Source organism: Giraffa tippelskirchi, chromosome 1 (assembly GCF_054371585.1).
Source record: "Giraffa tippelskirchi isolate mGirTip1 chromosome 1, T2T-mGirTip1v1.2.pri, whole genome shotgun sequence".
In the NCBI taxonomy this organism is placed as follows: domain Eukaryota; kingdom Metazoa; phylum Chordata; class Mammalia; order Artiodactyla; family Giraffidae; genus Giraffa; species Giraffa tippelskirchi.
Genome location: NC_137275.1, coordinates 41,334,738 through 41,349,400, shown reverse-complemented (window position 1 = coordinate 41,349,400; position 14,663 = coordinate 41,334,738). Strand labels below are relative to the sequence as shown.

General features: G+C 42.3%; 1 pseudogene; it reads right to left on the bottom strand.

Moving 5' to 3' along the window:
• Positions 1–11,392: 11,392 nt before the first annotated feature.
• Positions 11,393–11,865, bottom strand: LOC145544958 (small ribosomal subunit protein uS17 pseudogene; annotated as a pseudogene).
• Between the last annotated feature and the right edge of the window lie 2,798 nt (positions 11,866–14,663).

Genomic DNA, 14,663 nt, shown 5'->3' with positions numbered 1-14,663 from the left:
CCTGTCACTGTGTGTGAAAGTGAAAGTCACTCAGTCGTGTCTGACTCTTTATGATCCCATAGACTGTAGCCCACCAGACTCCCCTGTCCATGTAATTCTCCAGGCAAGAATACTGGAGTGGGTTGCTATTCCCTTCTCTAGGGGATCTTCCTGACCCAGAAACTGAACCTGGGTCTCCTCCACTGCAGGCAGATTCTTTACCATCTGAGTCACCAGGGAAGCCCCTACTGCTGTGCATATTGAGTGGAATTTAGCTCCCCAGGGTTTTGGCTGTGTGGGCTGGAGTCCCAGGGCCCTGGGTGGCTCCCCCTGGGAGGTACCGTGATGATAAAGAAAGGGGAATAAGCTCTTCTCTGCTCCAGTCACTTCTCCTCTCCTGCTTCACCACCTAGGGCTGATGGAATTCTCCATGCCCCCAGTCTCCGACCCTCAAAACCCTGAAACTTGTCAAGGCCATTAACTTTTTTTTCAACTATATCAATTTAAGAATTTTCTATTGAGATGTAACTGACATCTAAAGTTATATTAGTTTCAGTTGTACAACATAATGATTCGTTATTTGTATGAAACGTGGAGGCTGGGTGCTGTCTAGTGAGAGTGGTCCAGGCCTCATTCATCCCTATACCCCTGTGCCCAGCCCTGTGTCTGCCACCTGGGGGGCCATCCCCTCAATGTTCACTGTATTGAAATGAGCTGCATTTAGTCCGTGTTTGTGGAATTTGGGTGTACCTCATCAAGCTTTTCGGAGAAGGCAATGACACCCCACTCCAGTACTCTTGCCTGGAAAATCCCATGGACGGAGGAGCCTGGCAGGCTGCAGTCCATGGGGTTGCTAAGAGTCGGACACGACTGAGCGACTTCACTTTCACTTTTCCCATTCATGCACTGGAGAAGGCAATGGCAACCCACTCCAGTATTCTTGCCTGGAGAATCCCAGGGAGGGCGGAGCCTGGTGGGTTGCCGTCTATGGGGTCGCACAGAGTCGGACACGACTGAAGCGACTTAGCAGCTTAGCAGCATCAAGCTTTTTAATATCCTCTAATAAGTCACAGATTCTAAAAAAGATAAATAAATTTTACTGACTCAGATGGTTCTAATTCCTTGTCTTTGCTTTTCTAATTGTTCTCCATGCTCCTCAAGCATCAAGGGGTGCAATGGACAAAGGAGCAGAAAGTGAAGGAAAAGACCCCTTATTATCTTCAGACCAGACAGTCATGTGCTTTTATGGAATAAGTATTTTATACCAGGACTGGACAACAAAGAGGACTCCTGATGAGAAAAGATGAAAGGAATGACCGAGTTGGCCAGGGCAAGAATACCAAAGGCTCTCTCTTTCCTCCGGCCAGCTGCTCAGCTCCTGGAAGCAAAACAACTCTTCTGTCTGGGATTTGTGTTAGACCTGACCCTGCCGTGGCTTTTCTCCCTGACTGTGTAAGGCAAGTTCCCTGCTTAATATCCTTGTTTAGACTCAGTTAAATTCATAAACAGGAACTCTTAGGTTGCTGCTGTTTTGAAACTTTCTGGGCTTTTGAAGATGATCTATGACTGGGACTTCCCTGGTGGTCCAGTGGTTAAAACTTTGTGCTCCCACTGTAGGGTGCTGGGGTTCAATCCCTAGTCAGGGAACTAGATCCCGCGTGCGGCAACTAAAGATTCTGCATGCTGCAACTTAGACCTGGGAAAACCAAATTAAAAAAAAAAAAAACCAGATGGTCTATGACTGATTTATTAATTACCAAACCTCTGTTCTTGTTTCATTAACTCAACCCTCATAGCTCCCAATTATTGGTGCAAATGGAGTAACTTAGTTGAGATGCAATTGAATTATTTAAACTTGCAATAGATTTTAAATGGTCGCTGTTTGACCTTGTGGTGTATATGTGGCAAACTGTTTTCTTAATGTGATTAATGTGATAAAGGAGATTTGAAATCAAGACTGTCTTGGGAACGCGTTGTATGGTCACTTTATTTATATTGCATATTACTTGGATAATGAAGTTGTTTGCCTAACCTTATTTTGTTTAGACAGATATTATAACTACTTATATTCTGTAACCTCATACCAATTTGAAGGTACTGCAAACAGTTGTGGGTAAGAGGAAGAGGGGAAGAGATAAACTGGTTGAGGTACTTTGAATGAGTGTTTTGGAAATATGGGTACTATTGATCTAAAATTAGTTATTTATATTTTATTTGTATTACATAGCATATATTAATATATAAGTCTATTTACATGTTGTATTAAATTTAATGTATTATATTAATATATAGTATGTTAATATATTATGAACATATGCTTAATTTATTAATAAATGTATTATGTTGCATTTAATATAGTAATATATAGCATAACATATAATGTATATAATATATAGAATATTATGTATAATATATAATATAGTATTAAGGGCTTCCCAGGTGGCTCAGTGGTAAGGAATCCATGTACCAATATGGGAAGCACAGGTTTGATCCCTGGGTTGGGAAGATCCCCTGGAGGAGGAAATGGCAACCCACTCAAGTATTCTTGCCTGGCGGGCTACAGTCCATGGGGGTCACAAAGAGCTAGACATGACTGAGCAACTGAGCATATTACATTAAATATAAATTACATATATATATATATATATATATATGGCTGGAAATCCCTTTAGTAAATAAAACAACTTGTTCTGTGATGGCTCAATGAATACCATTTGCTTAAGCACCTGAATTCCAGTTGCCAGGTTGTGCTGTGGTAAAGAACCCTCCTGCCAATGCAGGAGATACAACAAAAGTGGGTTCAACCCCAGGGTTGGGAAGATGCCCCAGAGTAGGAAATGGCAAGGGAGACCCTAGGTGGGTGCTGTAGCTCCAGGCTGGCTGTTGACTGGAAACTTCCCTCATTTCTTGGCATGTGGGCCTCTCCACAGGGCAGCAGGATCCCTCAGAGTGACTAAGAGTGAGCAAAAGAGAGCAAGCAGCAGTCTTTCTGTCACCTAATCTTGGAAGTGACACCCCATCACTTTTGTCGTGGGGTCTAACCCAGTCAGGGGTAGGGGTTTCCACAAGAGCATGAAGCTCAGGCATAGGGATTTGGAGCCATCTCAGATGCTGCCTGCCCAAGTTAAAGAGAAACAAATGACTATATTTATCAAAATTAGTGTCGCTTAGATATGATGTCAAATATACAAATAATCAAAGAAAAATAGGTAAATTGGACTTCATCTAAAAACTTTTATGCATCAGAGGACACTATTGAGGAAGTGAAAAGACAATCCATAGAGTGGGAGAAAAAATTTCTAAAACCATGTATGGAATAAAGATCCAATAGCCAAAATATATAAAAAACTCTTACAGCTCAACAATTAAAAAACAAAAACAATAGCCCATTTTAAAAATAGGCAAAGGATTTAGATAGACATTTCTCTAAAGAAGGTGTTCAAATGACCAATAAGTGTATGAAAAATGCTTAGCAAGTTATTCACCAGGAAAATGCAAATCAAAATCACGATGAGTACCACTTCATAGGCACTATATATTATTTTGAATGGAGAACAATAAATGTCGACAACAATATGGAGAAACTGGAATCCTCACATGCTGAAGTATAAAATGGTGCAGCCACCGTGAACACAGTTTGGCAGTTCCTCCAAAAGGTAAATACAGAATTACCGTATGACTCAGTCATGCCACATCTAGGTGTGTATTCACCCGTGAGAAACGAAAATATACATTCACACACACACACACAAAAACTTGTATATGAATGATCGTAGCAGCAATATTCATAATAATTGGAAATAATGCACATGTCCATCAACTGGTGAATGTATACCCATGGAACGTTATTCAGTCATAAAAAGGAATGAAGCACTGATACATGCAACAACGTGAATGAACCTTGATGACATTATACTAATTGAAAAAGCGTGACACCGAGGCCACATACTGTATGATTCCATTTATATGAAATGTCCAGAATAGGTAAATCTATAAAGAGAAAAAACAGATTAAATGATTGCCAGAGGCTTGGAGGAAGGGGGAATAGGGGCTGTCTGTTAATAGATACAGTGTCTACAGTGATGAAAATGTTCTGAAATTATATAATAGTGCTGGTCACACAATTCTGTGAGTATACTAATGAATATACTTTAAAATGGTGCCTGTTGATGATATGGCAGAAACCAACACAATATTGTAAAGAACTACCCTCCAATTAAAAATTAATACATTTTTTAAAAAATGGTGAATTTTATGTTCTGTGAATTTTATCTCAATAAAAATTATTTTTTAAAATTACTATGACCAATGATAACGAGTATTTACTGAATGTTTGGTAGCCTACTAAGTTCCCTGCTGGGTTCTGGAACTTAAGTCAGTGGTTTTCAACCTTGGCAGCACATTGACATCACGTGGGAGATTTTAAAAATCTTGATGCCCAGGCCACAGCCCAGACCAATTAAATCAGAATCTCTAGGGTGTAATCCAGGCCTCAGTGGTTGTTAGGGCACCATATGAAATCCCAACGTGCAGCCAAGGTTGAGAACCACCAGCCTAGAGCATCAAACATGCATGCGTGTTCTGTCGCTAAGTCGTATACGACTCTTTGTGACCCCATGGACTGTAGCCAGTCAGGCTCCTCTGTCCATGGGATTTCCTAGGCAAGAATACTGGAGTAGGTTGCCATGTCCACCTTCAGGGGATCTTCCCAACCTAGCGATCAAACCCATGTCTCCAATGTCTCCTGCATTGGAAGGCAGACTCTTTACCACTGAGCCACTTAGGAAGCCCAGAGTATTGTGACTTCTTAGCAAGTTGGGTTCCTTCAAGAACTGACCACTCTTGTGCCCTATCTTCTTTCCATAAACAGTAATCAGCAAAGAAAGCTGCTTGTTCTCAAGGACAGACTCCTCCTCCAAGTCAAGAAGGTCCCTTAGTTTCTCCTAATTCACTATTATTTTCCTTTCTGTGGGTGACTCAGAATGTTCAGTAATTTAAAGAGGGATATTTGATGCTTTGAAGTTTTTTCTTAGTTTGGATTAGCTTGCTATGACTCAACTGTGGGCAGAGAATCACTTGTTCCCTTTGGAACAAAAGTTGAATTCTGTCCAAATGGGTTGGCACTTTTGCCCTGAAAAACCTGAGTTTTATAGTTTGTGAAGTTCTGAGCAAAAAGCTAAGATGAAACAAGCTAGAAATGTGAGGACTTTCATGGGCCTATGTGCTCTATTTTGAATTTATTATCTAATTGTAATAGTTTATTTAACCATCTTCATCTTGGCTTCCCAGAACCTTAGCCTTTAGTGTCCTAAACCCTCTGTTGCCAGCAGCTCACCAAGCTGCTTTTGTACAGCATTCATTCTGTTTGGCAAACCTATGTGGACTTGTGTCCCAACCCACAAGTGGTCCTGGTTAAATCCACCAATCAAGGTACTAGAAGCTGAAGCCAATTTGTGAAAAAGATGGAAATGGGCAAAAAAAAAGGAAATTAGAAGATTTCAAAGAGCCATAAAGAAAGGATCAGCATGAGCTACATTTGGCTACAGAAGGGCAAGGAGGTTTTAGCTAATAACCCACCTGGTGGTAGGTGATGGGTGTAAATATAGTCAGACCTCTGAACCCCAGGGTTCCACATCCACAGAATCAAGAAACCATGGATCAAAAGATATTTGAGAAAAAACTCCAGAGTTCCAAAAAGCAAAACTTGAATTTGCCATTGTAAGCAGCTATTTATGTATCATTTACATTGTATTTGCTACAATCTATACAGTATTTATGGGGCTTCCCAGGTGGCACTAGAGGTAAAGAACTTTCCCACCAATGCAGGAGATGTAAGAGACATGGATTCTATCCCTGGGTCAGGAAGATCCCCTGGAGGAGGGCATGGCAACCCACTCCAGTATTCGTGCCTGGAAAATTCCATTGACAGAGACGCCTGGTGGGCTACAGTCCATGGGGTTGCAAAGAGTTGGACACTGCTGAGTAACTGAGCACACACACATACACATACCAGCAACATAAGTAATCTAGAGATGATGTAAAGTCTACAGGAGGAAGTACACAGACTATTTGCAAATACTATGCTATTTAATATGAGGGACTTAAGCATCCAAGCATCTGGGATCTGTTGACTGTCCTAGAACCAATCACCCAAGGACCCCAAGGGACAATTGTACAAAGGATCAAGTGTACATAGGATCAGGTGTTCACAGGACAATTGCACTCAGGATTATGTGTACATGGGACAATTGTACACAGGATCAGCTCTGGCACCACTTGCAGCAACCAGAGAAAACTCTAGAAGGGAGATTGAACAGACACTGGCAACTGCCGAAAACTTCCAGTAAGAACAAATGAAACTGCAGAGGCCTGTGGAGTGGAGGAAACCCAGAAAAGAAAGGACAGGGAGTAACAAACAGAGGCATGTGGATCTGCCCCTAGAAGGTAGTAGAAACCAGCCGTATTTCTAGAATTAAATGAAGTTGAATGCTCAGGTCTTAAGTATTTAGCTTGATGAATTTTTACATATATACACCTATAAAACCACCAGCAAAATCAATACTTAGAACATTTCCAACTTCCCAGAAAATTCTCTCATACTCCCTCCAGCTCATTAGCCCCCTCTCCTCACCCAGAAGTAGCCTGTAATTTTATTCATATCACTGTAAATTAGTTTTGCCTTTTCTTGGTAATTCATATGAATGGAATCATACAGCATATGTTCATTTGTGTATGGCTTCTTTTGCATGGCATAATGTTTTGGGGATACATCCATATTGTTATGTGTATCAATGGTTTGTTCTTTTATTATTACTATGTAATATTTTATGATATAAATATGCCATAAAGCTTATCCATTCCTCTGTTTATGGACGTTTGGGTTGTTTAAAGTTTGGCGTCATTCTGAATAAAGCTGCTATGAACACTGGGGTACATGCCTTTTCATAGACATACACATTCCTTTTTCTTGAGGATATATCTAGGAGAGGAGTTTCTGGGTCAGAAGATAGGTTTAACTTTCGAAGATATGTTCTAACTTTAGCAGATACTATCAAACAGTTTTTCAGAGGTGGCTGTATCATTTGACACATTCACTAACATTGAGAACTCCAGTGGGTGTTTTTGAGATGAAAACAAAATCAGTAAATACCTTAACCTGAGCCAAGTTCCTGGCTGCATAAAATTTGCCATGACCTGTGGGATATGAACTGGCCATGCTTTGCTGTTGAGTGATGAAAGAAAAATAATACACAGAGGCCATGGAGGGCACCTGTAACTGTCCCACCCCAACCAATGCAGCAGGAAGAAAACCCTGCAGCTATTTTGGGGTGGTTTCCTAACAGGGACATTAGCTAGTTATTAATAAAAGGGAACGTGATTTGACAGAATGGGAGATGCTAAAGTTATTTCCAATTTGCCTGTAGAAAATGGGTGATTTAAAAACACAAAAACAAAAAAACAGTCTAAGCAGCAATGTCCCTCGAACTTTACTGGGAGAAAAGCTATTTAAAAATTCGGAATCTGCAATTTTAAAGGGATACCCCCAGGGGTTTCCCTGGGGGTCCAGTGGCTAAGACTTGGTGCTCCCAATGCAGGGGGAATGGATTCGATCCCTGGTCAGGGAACTGGATCCCACATGCTGCAACTAAAGAGTTCGCATGCTGAAACGAAGACTGAAGATCCTGTGTGCCACAACTAAGACCAGGCACGGCCAAATAAATAAACAAATATATTTTTAAAAAGATACCCCAGGTGATATCACTGGTGTTTCAAATACTACTCCAAAACATTGGTTAGAGGTTCAGCAATACTTGCATGTAATGTGTGCTGGGGATAATAGCAAGAATATTTCCAACTCATTTTACATCAGAGCACCTTGTTGACACTGATCTTTTTGATCCTTAAATGTTTTGTTGAGTATTCTTTTTAAACACATAAAAAATGGGGGAAAGCTTCTGCCTTTCATTTGCCCCCTGGGTGCCATCTTCTTAGCAATGCAGAGTTTACATATGAGAGTCAGCTTCTTTCCTCCCTTCCTCCTTGCTAAGGAGGACCATCAACATAAGTGACCCCAGTCCTCTTTTAAAAGGATTTACTGTTAGTTTCAGTGTAGAGCTGTGAGGAGATATCAGAAATTCCTGGTACATCATTGCAAAGTTAAAGCTATTTTGGTACATAGTAGGTATTTGACGCTTCCCTGGTGGCTCAGATGGTAAAGAATCTGTCTACAATGCAGGAGACCTAAGGTTCGATTTCTGGGTTAGGAAGATCCCCTGGAGGAGGGCATGGTGACCTGCTTCAGTATTCTTGCCTGGAGAATTGCATGGACAGAGGAGCCTGGCAGACTACAGTCCATGGGGTCACAAAGAGTTGGACATAACTGATTGAGTAACACTCACTCAGGTACTTGACACATGTTGAGACAGTTACATTTATTTCATTAAAAAAATGTTTAAGATTTTGATGGAGGAGCAAGAAAAAGAATGGGGTATTGGGGGCAGAAAAACAACAGAAAAAAAAAATTCAGCCACCTGTCATCGCTGCCTCCTTGAGGTTAAAAACCGCTGTTGAAGGAATTCCTTTATGTGGCCGTAATTAAACCAAGGAAGGTCAGAGAGATAATTATTTCAAAGAACAAAGGAAGAGGCCAAAGAGTAAAGTATTTCCCAGTATAATGAAAAAAAAAAATTGCTTTAAGTGCCTGTTGTGTGATAGGCACTATACTAAAGCAAGGAATACCTGGTGGAAAAGAGAGAGGAAATTTCTATTTTCAAGAGGTTTTCATTCTAATGTAGAACTGTGTTAGTCAGAGTGGGATAACTTCACTAACAAAAACACGCAAACAAATAGCTAACTCTCAGTGGCTTAGCACACATGCAAAAAAAAAAAAAAAAAACAGATTCTTCAAGCATGAAGACAGGTGTTCTGCTCCATGCGGTGTTTCCAGGTCCAAGGCTCCTTTTATGTCTACAGAACCCTCTCCATTCAGCCAGTAGATCAGAAAGAGAGTTTAGGAGCCTGCATGGGTAGTTTTCATGATAAGGCCAAACCTGGAAGTGGCAAACATCATTTCACCCACATTGCATTGACCAGACTGAGTCACGTGGTTACACCTAACTGCAGAGGAGGTTAGGAAACATAGCTGAGTGCACAGAAGAGAAAGGAAAGAGTTTAGTGAACATACACAGTCTCTACATCAGGGGTCGACAGTGAAGTACAATCTGGTGTGGCAAGTGCTATACTATGGGGAGGTAAAGAGTGCTTTTGATAATACACGGAAAAGACACCTAACCCAGACTGGGTCTGGGCAGAGAATATCCTAAAGGAGCTGATGTCTCAGCTAGGGAAGAAAAAAGTTCATTTCTCTCTAGAACATGGTAACTTCTCCCCTAATAAGATACAACTCCCTTGCATGAACAATTTGTTTAAACCCAAAGAACGTTTTTTTCCTAAAGTAACCATTAGAGAATAATAAGCTCTTTCTTGGGTTACTCTTTTTCTCTGCTTTAAGAAGAAATGGTGTGGGAATTCCCTGGTGGTCCAGTAGTTAGGACCGGGCACTTTCACTGCCAGGGCCCTGAGTTCAATCCCTGATCGAGGAACCAAGTTCCCACAAGCCACTCAATTTGACTGAAAAAGAGAAGAAAGAAAAAAAAGAAATGACTTGGACTTCTCTGGCTGCACAGTGAATAAGAACCTGCATGTCAGTGCAGGGGACATGGGTTCAATCCCTGGTCCGGGAAGATTCCATATGCCACAGAGCAACAAGACCCATGTGCCACAACTACAGAGCCTGTACTCTAGAGCCTGTGAGCTGCAACTACTGAGCTTGTGTGCTGCAACTACTGAAGATCAAGCACCTGGAGCCTGTGCTTCACAACATGAGAAGCCACTGCAATGAGAAGCCCAAGCACAACAGTGAAGAGTAGCCCCAGCTCGCTGCAACTAGAGAAAGCCCATACAAGGCAACTAAGATCCAGCACAGCCAAGTAATAAATTAATTAATTTAAAACAAAGAAGTGGCTTAATGTGGCATATGCTGTTCGCTGACTGCTCAAAATCCATTCCTCCTTCCTCCTCTTTTAAAAAATAATTTTATTTATTTATTTTTGGCTGTGCTGGGTCTTCATTGTTGCACAGGCTTTTCTCTAGTTGCGGCTAGTGGAGCCCACTCTATTAATAGTTGCTGTGCACAGGTTTCTCGTTGCAGAGGCTTCTCTTCTCATGGAGCACAGGCTCTGGGGTGCAGGCTCAGTAGTTGCGGCACGTGGGCCCAGTGGTTGTGGCCAATGGGCTTAGTTGCTCTGAGGCATGTGGGATCTTCCCAGACCAGGGATTGAACCCATGTCCCCTTATTGGCAGGTGGATTCTTTACCACTAAGCCACTGGATGAGCCCCTTCCTTCTTCTTTGATAAGAAAATACAAATTTTCTTCAGCCGTCTAACAATGTGTTCTAGGAAAATCAACTCTAGGAAACAGAGTGTAATTAGTCTAAGGTGACCTTGGCAGTCCAATTCACCTTTCATTTATTTGGCAAATGGTAAATGATCTCCTGCTATGCACAAGTCTGCTCTAAGTGCTGATTATCTTTTCTAGTTATAAGTGTGAAGTGGGCATGTGGTGCAAATTCCAGACAATGAGGAGCGAAGGGAAGACTGCTGGGGGCTTCTGGGGAAGGCTTTTTCTCTCTAGAAGAGTAAAATGAGAGCTACTTGAAGAGAAAGCCAAGGCTTTCCCTTCCTGTGTCTGGACGGTGTTATGTGAGAGGTGATGCTTAGAACTGAAACAGTAATCTTGCAGCCACAAGGAGAAAGAGAAGAGAAACTCAGAGAGGAAGACACAGCGCTCTGGCCTAGTTAGGTGGTCGAATTAGCCAAACCTAGAGTACAGTGGTCATGTATGGATGTGAGGGTTGGACGGTGAAGAAAGCTGAGCGCCGAAGAATTGATGCTTTTGAACTGTGGTGTTGGAGAAGACTCTTGAGAGTACCTTGGACTGCAAGGAGATCCAATCAATCCATCCTAAAAGAGATCAATCCTGGGTGTTCATTGGAAGGTCTGATGTTGAAGCTGAAACTCCAATACTTTGGCCACCTCATGCGAAGGGTTGACTCATTGGAAAAGACCCTGATGCTGGGTAGGATTGGGGGCAGGAGGAGAAGGGGATGACAGAGGATGAGATGGTTGGATGGCATCACCGACTCGATGGACATGGGTTTGGGTAGACTCTGGGAGTTGGTGATGGACAGAGAGGCCTGGCGTGCTGCAATTCATGGGGTCGCAAAGAGTCGGACACGACTGAGCGACTGAACTGAACTGAAGAGTCACCTACTTTTTTTTATTTCTTTTTTTTTTTTTTTTTGGACTGGGAAAATAACTATTTTGTTTGGAGCAGTGGACAGGGGGTCCAGTGTCAGAACTTCTGGAAGTGCTTCTTGGTGCTGGCAGCCTTGGTGACCTTGAGCACGTGGAAGGGCACCGTCTTGCTTGGGAGCCAGGAGTTCCCCACTGTGAAAATGTCCCCAATCTGAATGTCCCTAAAACAGGGGGAAAGGTACACAGACATGTTCCTGTGGCCCTTCTCAAAGTGGTTTACTTTCGGATGTAGTGGAGGTAGTCTGGGCAGATGAGAGAGTGGTCCTCTCCATCTTCATTTTGGTCACTAGACAGAATCTACCCTTGGATGGAGACATTACCAGTAAAAGGGCATTTCTTGTCAATGTAGTTGCCCTCGATGGCTTCCTTGGGTGTCTTGAAGCCCAGACCAATGCTTTTGTGGTGTCGTGGGAACTTCTCCTTGCCAGTTTCTCTAAGCAGGACCCTCTTCTGATTTTGAAAGATGGTTGGTTGCTTTTGGCACACATGCTCAGTCTGAATGTCTACCATCTTCCCTGTTCCCTGAACAAAAGAAGGCCTACCTTTCTTATATGAGAAAATAGAAAGCCTGATAAGACACTTTCAATTGGATATTCACTCACTTGTAGCCAAAAGCATCCTGACAAAATATGCGTGGTTTTGTTGGCGTTGTTTGTTTTGTATTAGAATGAGTGAATATTTTAATAAATGGATGAAGACTCATATTTTTCATTTTCTTCTCAGCTGTGTTGTTTGATCTTAGAGGAATTTATATCCCAGACATCTTTATGAATGAAAGTCATTTTCCTTGATCTGTCTCTTCCTTCAGCCACTGCAGATCCCTCTACAGGAAGCTGATGTATCTGGCAGCAAAGCCACATTCTCTTCTGGGTCCCCTAGCTGTTTTGCCTTGGGGAGCACTCCAAATTGAGGGTATTTTGGTTTTTTAATGTGGAAGAGGCAGCTCCTCGTTTGAAGAATCCCCTTTCTTACTATGAATTTGATAGGGAGTTTCATTCCTTCCTCCCTCCCTCTCTCCCTAACCTTCCTCCTTCTCTTCCGCTAGCCCCCCACCCCACCCCTCTCTCACACACACTCTCTCATTCACTATTTTTTCTCTTTCCTTCTTTTACCCCAGATGAGTTAGGCTGTGAGCTGTACTCTTGGTGACCTGTGAAATTTTTGGAGGCTCCTTGAATCTTGTTCAAACAGAAACCTGGCAAATTCCATGTTCTAATTCAAAGCTTCCTGCCTGAACTCAGTGGAACTACAGCTAAGGAATTAAGTTGGTAAGCCAGTGATATTTGAAATGAATAATGGAGATATTTGGGGATAAGCTTTAATTCTGGAATAAGTATGTCAGATAGCTTTTGCTGGAACAATTTTAGTGTCAAGTTGCAAGTATTTAAGATGCCTCTTGGCTTCTCGCCATCTTGATGATGCCAATTGAGGGGATAGATTTCCTGCGCACTATGAGATCAGGGTGCTAATCCCTGTTTGCTCTTTTATTACATTGTTGATCTAAAACATCATCACCATCCTTCTGAGATTTTCACATCTGCCCATTTCTTATCTCATTGCTTATTTTGACTAACAGCTATAAGTCCAGGGAGGAGTATTGTATTGGTTTGGGTACTGACAGGAAATAGATATCAGAAGTACTTAAGAGAAGGACATGAGTTTGAGCAAGCTCTGGGAGTTGGTAATGGACAGGGAAACCTGGCATGCTGCAGTCCATGGGGTCGCAAAGAGTCGGACACGACTAAGCTACTGAACTGAACTGAATGAGAGGACTCTACAAGGATGTAAGGGGATATTAAGGGAACCAACAAGGAAGTGAAACATGGGGGCTGGTAACAGTTATTACCTCTTGGATTAGAATGGGTCAGGAGAGGAAGAGGTTACTGGAAGCTGAAGAGACTTATAGCTGTGAAAGGACCTCCTGCCAGAAGCCGTGGCCTTGACTAAAATATAGATCCATTTATTAATCTATATGCCTTTATTGCTTAAGATAAAAGCTAGGCTCTATAATAAGAGATCCCCAACACTGTGACTTAGTCAATATGTAAGTTTATTTCTGTACCAGTTATCATCCTGCATGGAAGTCCAGGGTTGGTGTAATGACTTGATGGTATTGAATACTTTGGTGGTTGTTAGTTCTACAAAAAAGTGTTTCCAGTCTTCTTCCTCTGGGAATAAGGAAAGAATATGCTTCTCTGCCCGCTAGGGGTTAGTTGTGGTCACACAGCTTGCTTTGGCCAGTGAAATGTGACAGAGGATGAGATGGTTGGATGGCATCATCAACTCAATGGACATGAGTTTGAGCAAACTCTGGGAGATGGTGAAGGACAGGGAAGCCTGGCGTGCTGCAGTCTGTAGGGTCACAAAGAGTCGGACACAACTTAGCTACTGAACAACAACAATAATTTGAGTGAGTGTGAGGTATGTCACCGAAGCATTTAGATGCCAACGCGAGGCTCTCGTTCTTGTTTTCCCTTTCCCTGAAATTTGTGGGAGAACTATTGACATGAAGGACAGCCGTCCTGAAGAGTTTCTCAGAACTGCATCAGATTTGTGGATGTGAGAAATACAGCATTGCCCTCAGGCCACTGAGATCAGAGGTTGTTAGCACAGCCAAACCTGGCATTTCCTAACTAAGCCTGAGACCCAGGCTCTTTCTGTTCTGTTGCCCTCTTGAGCCTAAGGGGTTGCTGTCATCTGCATATCTGAGACAGCTTACTACTTTGTGTCTGGTGCTCAGTCGTGTCTGACTCTGTGCGATGCCATGGACTGGAGCCCCCCAGGCTCCTCTGTCCATGGGATTCTCCAGGCAAGGATACTGGAATGGGTTGCTGTTTCCTACTAGAGAAGGGACCTAGGGATTGAAACACGTCTTTTGCATCTCCTGCTCTGGCAGGTGGATTCTTTACCACTGGGCCACCTGAGCTTTCCGCTTACTAAGATACTCACATCCTTGATCATGGGAAGTGGGAGAGAGTAACAAGAGAGCACACTTACTCTTTTTAGGAACATTACCTGGAAGTAGCACACATCACTTCATTGGTCACATCCAGTGCTTTAGTTATCTATTGCTGCATAACAAATTATCCCAAAGCTTAGCAGATTAAAACAACAGACCTTTATTCTATCAAACTATTTCAAGAGCAGCTTAGCTGGGTGGTTGTGGTTCTGAGGTTGCAGTTATCTGAAGGCTAGTCAGGGACTGGAGGATGCACTTTCAAGCCTACTCAGAGTTCTTGGCAGACCTCTATCCTCATTGGCTGTTTTCAGGGGTCTCAGTTCCACATGGAAGCTGCCTTTCCCTAGAG